Genomic DNA, 7,836 nt, shown 5'->3' with positions numbered 1-7,836 from the left:
GAATGTAATATATTTTAATTCAGTAATCATTGTATGGTTTTGTGTCCCCACAAGTATACCACATAGGACCAGGCCCCACTTCCACCACTCCTAATGATCCACTTGGGGAATTTGTACTTGTGGTCACAAGTCTAGGATCTATTGGTATAGAGGTCTTGGTTCCCAGAAAGGAAATGCTTCTCCTTAAGACACAGTCATGTTAACTTTTAATCTACAGCTGCCTTCTAGTCTTTTCAGGCTTCTCATATCAAGAGAGCAAAGAGTTGGCAAAGAAAGAATTCCCCACCCACCCTGCCACCATGCCTTCACAGTTCATTGAAGTCTGGCCCCCCCAAAAATGTCTTTCACGGCACCATAAAGAATAGCTATTATGGCTTATGTGGTGGAAATAACAGCCACTTTGGAGATACGTTTTATTGAGACTGTGATGCTTGGGTTATTGCTTCTGACTTACAGATCTCTCAGTAGACTCTAAAACCAGATGTTAAGTCTGGTGTGTATGGGGGTGGGGAGAGGAGAAGAAGGAGGAGGCATGAAACTGAAGAGTAACTGATTACTGCAGGTGAGGAAAGGTAGGGATACTTATTAGGCTACTATCTATGTATGATCACAGGATTTAGAAAAATGTAATGTCTATATCACAGTTATTGACCATTGTAGGTTGCTCCATAGATATTGAAAGGGTTGAAAAAGGTAACTCTGACTTCTCCTATTTCAACAGTCCATACCTTAACATGCCCTGCAATTTGAGCCCATTTAAAAGTAAATATTGGCAGTGCTTGAAAGAATCCCATGCACTGCATGTCCCAGGAGATTAGTTGCATGATTTCTAGTGTCAAAATGCCTGGTTTCTAAACCAACCTTGGTCCCTTATTTAACCTAGTAATCCCCTGAAGCCTTAGTTTTCTCATCTGTAAATTGGAACACCAATGGTACTTACTTTCTAGAATGACTGTGACAGTTGTATGAATTAATCCATGTAAAGTGCTTAGTACAGTACCAAACAGGTCAGCAGCATTTAGTAAATGACAGGGGTTTTGTTCTTCATTTGTTTTGTTTTTAACTTATGTGCCTTTGCTCCATACAGTATAGAGGAATTCCATACACATATAGAAGGAGCCTGATTGGTTAATAAAAAATGTTTTTCACTTTCATGGGTTTGTTCTGCTTGGAACCTTACCCTCTGGAACCTTTCCAGACACATTCCTAAACTGTTCAAGTTCCTGAATTTTGGTTTGTTAAGACCTCACCTCACCAGCACTCCAGCCTCCCCCAGGGCTGGGGAGGGGCTGCATATTAAAACACAGAAATTTAGATCACAGCATTTTCCACAGTAAAGCTATTTTAGTTTCAGGAGGCAAGAATTCTAATTATTATGTTTAAAACTCTTTGTAGTCTATCTTCCACTTCCTGGAGTTTATTTTTATTAGTGCTTTCATGTTCCTGCGAAAGGAGAAGAGACTAGGACTCAAACCTCAAAGTCATTGACTGTAGAACTATTAATGATACATGTAAGATTTTTCCCTAAGGACCCCCAAATTTGGAAGCTAAAATAGATTATTCTCATATTCTGTCTTTTGACACTCACCACCACCACTCTGTGCCCAATGTGTATCACACCAACCCCCAACCCCAGAGGGCTGGCTCTGTAATAAGAACCCTGGGCCCGTCTTAGTTGTCCCATATTGGCTTTAATTAGATGTCATTTCCTAAACATATGGTGTATTTCATCCCAGTTATTTGTAGAAGCCAGTTACTGATTATTCCTTTTACCCTTAAGCTGCTTTCTAGAACCCTAAAATGGAACATATAGAATTAGAGACACTGGTAAAATTATTTTTAGAGTGAAAAGAGTTTTTAAATGGCTTTATGATGTAGATGTTATTATCTTTACAGTTTTCAGTGGGCCAGTACAACCTATGTCCTGTTCAAAGTCTCTTCCAATGTACTTTTCAAACAATTGCAGTAAAATCAAACCTCAAATAGCAGATTTTTAGATGGTAGAGATTAGCAGTTTTGCAGTTTTGGAAGCTTGAAACAATTTGCAGATGTGCTTGTTTAGTTCTCTAACAGTGACAGCCTAAAATAGGCCATGGTATACCAAGATCTCATGCACACATCCCCATTCACTGCTTTCAGATTCATTAGTTAACGCCTTTAAATGCAGCTATCACTTATTACAAGCCCAACTCACAAGAGCTCATGATGATTTCTATTAGGTAGGAGAGGTACTGGAGGACAGGAGACACAGAGACGGGTTTCAAAAGGTACTGAACTGCCACTGGGCACAGCTGACTCAAGAGAAAATGTATCTGGAGCAGGATTTCTCATTCTTTTTGGTGCTGTTGACATTTTGGACTGGATAATTTGTTTCTGTAGGGGACTGTGCTATGCTTTATAGCATACCTGCTTCTACCTTCTAGATATGTGTAGCAGCTTCCTTCCCACCTGTGACAGCAAAAATGTCTCCAAGCACTGTCTACCCTTCTTAGAATCTACTCTCTTCCCTGTATGCCAACATTGTTCAAGATGCTGTTTAGGGGAATATGAAGTCAATTTAATGACTACAAATCTGCATTTTTTGAAGAAATAACAAGAATATAATAAAATAATAAAGAAAATATCAGTGTGTTTCCATGGAATAAATACTGATTTACAAGCTTTTGTTCTCTGTTTTGGGTGTACAGCTGTATGCATGCTCATATTAGCTATTGATATAAAATGTATTTCTTACCAAGAATTTCAGTCAACAACGTTTTAGAATCTATGTTCTATTTTAACATATCCCGAACATGCACATTTCTCCTAATGCCTGATGTATTCATTTCCTATTGCTGTAACAAATTACTACAAACTCAGTTACTTGGAACAACACAAGTTTATTTTCTTGCAGGAGGTGAGAAACCCAACATTAGCTTCAGTACACTAAACCCAAAGCGTCTAAAGGGCTGGTTCTTTCTGGGAGCTTAAGGGGAGACTCTTATCTGGCTTTTAGAGCTCCTTCCTCCATCTCATCTTTAGATCTTTCCCTGCTTCTTTTCATCTTGCTTCTTTCTCTCTTATCTTTGCCTCACTCTTCTAGGGACACTTGTGATGACATAGAAGCCATCTGGATAACAGGGTAACCATCTACCTGAGGATCATTAATCACATCTGCAGAGAACTTTTTGGCATATAAAATAATGTACGGTTCTAAGAATTAAGACATAGGTGTCTTGGGAGACACTCTTCATCCCTACCACACTTGACCTTTGGTCTGCTGCTTTCTCCATCATAAGATGCCCATTCTCCTCTGTAGCTACTCACATCTACCCCTACATGAAGGCTTTCACCTCACATCCCAGTGTTGGAGATATAGAGTGAGAAAGGATCTCATGTTTCTTGTTTGTAAGATGAAAACTTTAGGCTAAATCTATGGTGTTCAAGCCTATTTTCTGACATTCTTGAAAACTTTGTTCACACACAATTTTTACCTGGTGTGACAATACGTGATTAAGATGAAAGCTGCACTGTCCTCCCCACTTCAGTAACTTGCTCAATTTGGTGTAACCAAACTGAGTTTTGGAGTCCCTCCCCCCACTTGTATCAACATCTAATAGATACAGGATGCCTGAGAAGCTTCCACATAGCTCCTACTTTAACAAGGAATGTAAGGTCTGAAGATATAACTGCTACGGGCTCTCGGCCTCTCCCAGTGATCACTGAAGTCATTGTCATCGCAAGGGTAGACTGGAAGCTAACAGATAGGCTTTAAATGTCAGCCCCTTGATGGCATATAATAAATCCTCCTTAGTAATTCATAGTTGGTGCCATTACATATATTCTCTGGGCCTCAATTTTGTTAGCAAAAGAAGCATTGGAGGAAGCCTTCACAAATGCTTCCTGAGAAGCTTTTAAATTGTAGAAAGGAATAGGGCATTATGGTAGACAGAACATTTAAGATAACCCCTAAAGACCCCTGCTTCCTGTTATACAAATCCTGAATACTCCCTTTTCTTGATGTGTCAGGACATGGGAAGATGATGAGATTTCACTTCTGTGAAAAGGTGGCAAACATGAAAGGATTTTGTAGATATGATTAAGTTAGTGGACTTTGAATTAATCCAGAGGGATATTATCCTAGATGAATCTAACTTAAGGTCAGGCAATTTCTTTAAAAGATGGTTCAGGCATTTGCTGAAGGGAGGGATTCAAAGCAAGACAGGCACACTTCTGCTCACCCTGAAATAGATTAGATTATAGAAAACCACAGCCCTGAGGGAGCTGAAGAGATGAGAGAGACCCTTAGCTGATAGCCAGTATGAGGACCTAAATCCTAAGGCTGCAAGAAAATGAATTCTGTCAAGAAGCAGGGAACTTAGAAGAGGATTGTGAGCCTCAGAAGAGACTAACCCTGTCCCACATGTTGACTGCAACTGTGCCTGAACAGAAAATGGACTCCAGACCCATGGAAACCATGAGGTTATAAGTGAATATTATTCTCAGCCCTTACATTTGTTGTGATTTGTTATGTGACAGAACAAAACTTATTTCAGGCATTGAAGGGAATCACCAAAGCAGATTCTGAACTATGCTGATGTAAGACATGAATATTAATATAAACTTAACATTAAACATAAGTGATTTTATGCAACATCCCAGGAAAAAAGTTGAATGCATTTTTGTATTTAAAGCAAGACATAAAAGGCTAAATATTGTATGTTTTCATTTATATGACATTCTGGAGGAGAGAAAGTTAAAAGGATGAAGAACAAAACAGTGATACCCTGGGGTGGGGGAAGGGAAGGGATTTACTTCAAAGGGCAAAAAGAGAAAATCTGGGTGAGTGAACTGTTCTGTTATGATCATAGTGGCAGGCACACATTTCTATACGTTTTTCAAAATCCATAGAACTGTACATCACAGAGATAATTTTATCCTATACAAATTTAAACTTAAATGATCTTTAAAGACTTACAAATTACTCAGTTGGATTTTTGGAGGTCTAGAGAGAGTGGTTTTATAACCTTGTCCTCTAAATTCTTCTATCACTTTTATGAAGTCAGAATACACTCAGGGAAACAGTACCCACAGTAGGTATTTTAACAGTGCTATAATCAGATCTCCTCAAAGGCCCATGTACTAAAGACTTAGTCCCCAGCTTGTGGTGCTTTTGGGAAGTGGCCAAACCTTTAGGAGATGGGGCCTAGAAAAAGGAAGTGAGGTCACTGAAGGTGTGTCCTTGAGGGAGATTATTGTGACCCCAACCCCTCTCTGTCCCTGCCCCCTTTGTTCTTCTTGGCCATCATGAAGTGAGCAGTTTTGCTCCACCACACACTCCCTATCATGATGTTCTAGCTTACAACAAGCCCAAAAGTAATGCAGCTAATAATCATCCATGGACTGAAAAGTCTCTGAAACTGTGTGCCAAAATAAACCTTTCCTCCTTTAAGTTGATTTATTTCAGGTGTCTTGTCACAGCAACAAATCTGACTAACAGAGAAGATGAGATTTTGATTCAGACAATGGATTGATTATGCAGGTAGAGAACTAAAACAGCAAAAAGCAATGCTAGAGTAATTCAGAAATAATTGTAGAAATGAAACATAAGAGGCTAGAGGGAGAGCCCTGAGGAGCAGGTGCTGACTGGCTTCTGGTAGCATCCCTGTGGGGACTGGCCCTTTCTGAAAGAACCAGAAGAAGCTGGTAGACATCAGCAGTTGAAACCAACTGTCACACAACTACTTGGGTGACTGTCAAAAAAACAAAAAAAAAAAAAAACGAAAAAAGCAATAAGTTCTTTTTCTCACCTTCTGGTCTCCGTATTGACAGAACTTAATTGGGAACCAGCTGCCAAGGCTCATTCAAAATATAGTTTGCAGAGTCCTAGCTCCAATATTAAAAAAAAAATGTGTGTAGAACAGAGAATTTGGAACCCAGACTCCATTCATAATTTCATCCAGATTAGAAACCTGATGTGCTGGCCAGTGAATGAGCAGCATCCAAGCTGCAGATGGAGATTGGGCACATGAACATGGTGTGCAAGTTCAGCTATTCTGCTGATGGCCAAGGAGTCACTGGCATCACACCATTTATCCAGTGTTATCCTTAAAGTTAAGCAAAGTAAAATGATCTAAGAGAACATATAAACAGGGGAAATTGCTTTGGTCATTCCTAAGTATTCAGTCACTGTAATCATGACTGGTGGTTCTTTAGAAATGTGATGAGAAAAATGTGGCAGAAATCCGTGAGCCAAGAAGGTCCAGTTTATTCAGTGCTGAGACATGGCCTATAAATCAATAGTCCTTACTCATCAACAGTAAATACCGTGTCTTTTGACCTAGGACTTATATACCTGCTCTTACCCACACCTAAAAACAAAAATCCCAAAGAATTTCATCTTCTGTTAAAATTAAATTATTCTGCAACCCTTAAAATGTTTTCCTGAAGCTTGCCTGTTAACAGATCCCATCATTACTTTTCATTATCACTAAATAAAGCAGAATGAAGTTCTCCATATGAAACTTCAGAGTTTATGGCATGATAATTCAAGTGCCTACTATTAATATATTTCTTTTTTATTCAATAAACTTATGACTTACATAAAAAGGATTCATTGCTCAATCAAAATTGGCATTACCAAATAAAAGTGAGTTGAATTATCATATTCTGTGGGCTGCTTCTATGAAGATGAAAGTATCCATAATAGAAGATTTCTAATTTATAAAGAATGTCACCTATCCATGAAGGTGTCGTATAGACTAACAGCCTGGAAATTAAAAAAAAAATTCAAGAATTCAATTTTCATGTTCAGAGTAAGGAGGATGCTGGCCTACTCATCGATGGTAATCATCAGAGTTTCCAACTCAGGAATTGAATTTTGCAGTGAAACAATTTGTTGATAAATTGTTTTACAATAGCTTTTCTCCCCTGCTTTGTTTAACCCACTTCTGGGAAGTGAAATTTATAAAATAATTAAGAAGCAAAATCATCTATTTTATGGCTGCTCATATATTAGATCATCTGGCAGATGAGCAAGAGAACAGGTGCAGAAATGAACTGTTCTATTAAAGAGAGAAGAGATTTGGCCTTCAGGAGTGTGAAGTTGCAAGAGAGGTGTAATATTTGAATGGTGGTGTAACATTTGAAAACTAAACCAGTACTTGAAAACTAGGCTAAGAAGGTCTGATGTTATTCCCGGAAGTTTTTAAGTGCATTGACAATGTCTTGTGTTGAGTATTTGATAAATGCACATTTATCAGAGTTTGAATTATCTGGTTCTGCCAATTTGGAAAATGGTTAGGGAAAGAAAGTCTTAAGAAATCTTCAAGTGTTCCAGTTAAACATAATTGAATAAAGCATTTTTTTACTCCAATGTTCTCAAAACTCATTGAAAAATCTAACAATAATGGAACAGTAAGAAAAAGACCCCACCCAAAATATAACCAAATGACCATTCCATCTTCAATAAAATAAAGAAATGTTTGCCATAAACTCTGAAACATACTTGAAAGTATTGTGAAATTGAAGTGAAGGAGAAAAGTGAAAGTTGAACCTATGTTCTAAGATCTTTAATTGGAAACATTTCCCTGAAAGGAAATTTTACATTGTGGAAAAGTCTATCTAAAGAAAAAAAATCTTAGTGTGGTCAACCGAAGAATGTAGATGACCCAGGAGAGAAGTAGGGGATGTCTCTAGAGACAGTCCTTAACCACAGAACAGCAGGGAAATGGGGCTGAGAAGGACTCTGTCCATGTGTCACTCCCATGCATTTCAGACCTCCTACTCTGGGAACACCACATGTGTTCAGAGCCCCTCTACTTTATATATCAGTACAGAAAGCCTTTGACTGAAAGC

The sequence above is a fragment of the Ictidomys tridecemlineatus genome, chromosome 1 (genome assembly GCF_052094955.1).
Source record: "Ictidomys tridecemlineatus isolate mIctTri1 chromosome 1, mIctTri1.hap1, whole genome shotgun sequence".
NCBI lineage: Eukaryota > Metazoa > Chordata > Mammalia > Rodentia > Sciuridae > Ictidomys > Ictidomys tridecemlineatus.
The sequence above is the reverse complement of the archived record's forward strand: the minus strand, read 5'-3'. Positions refer to the sequence as shown.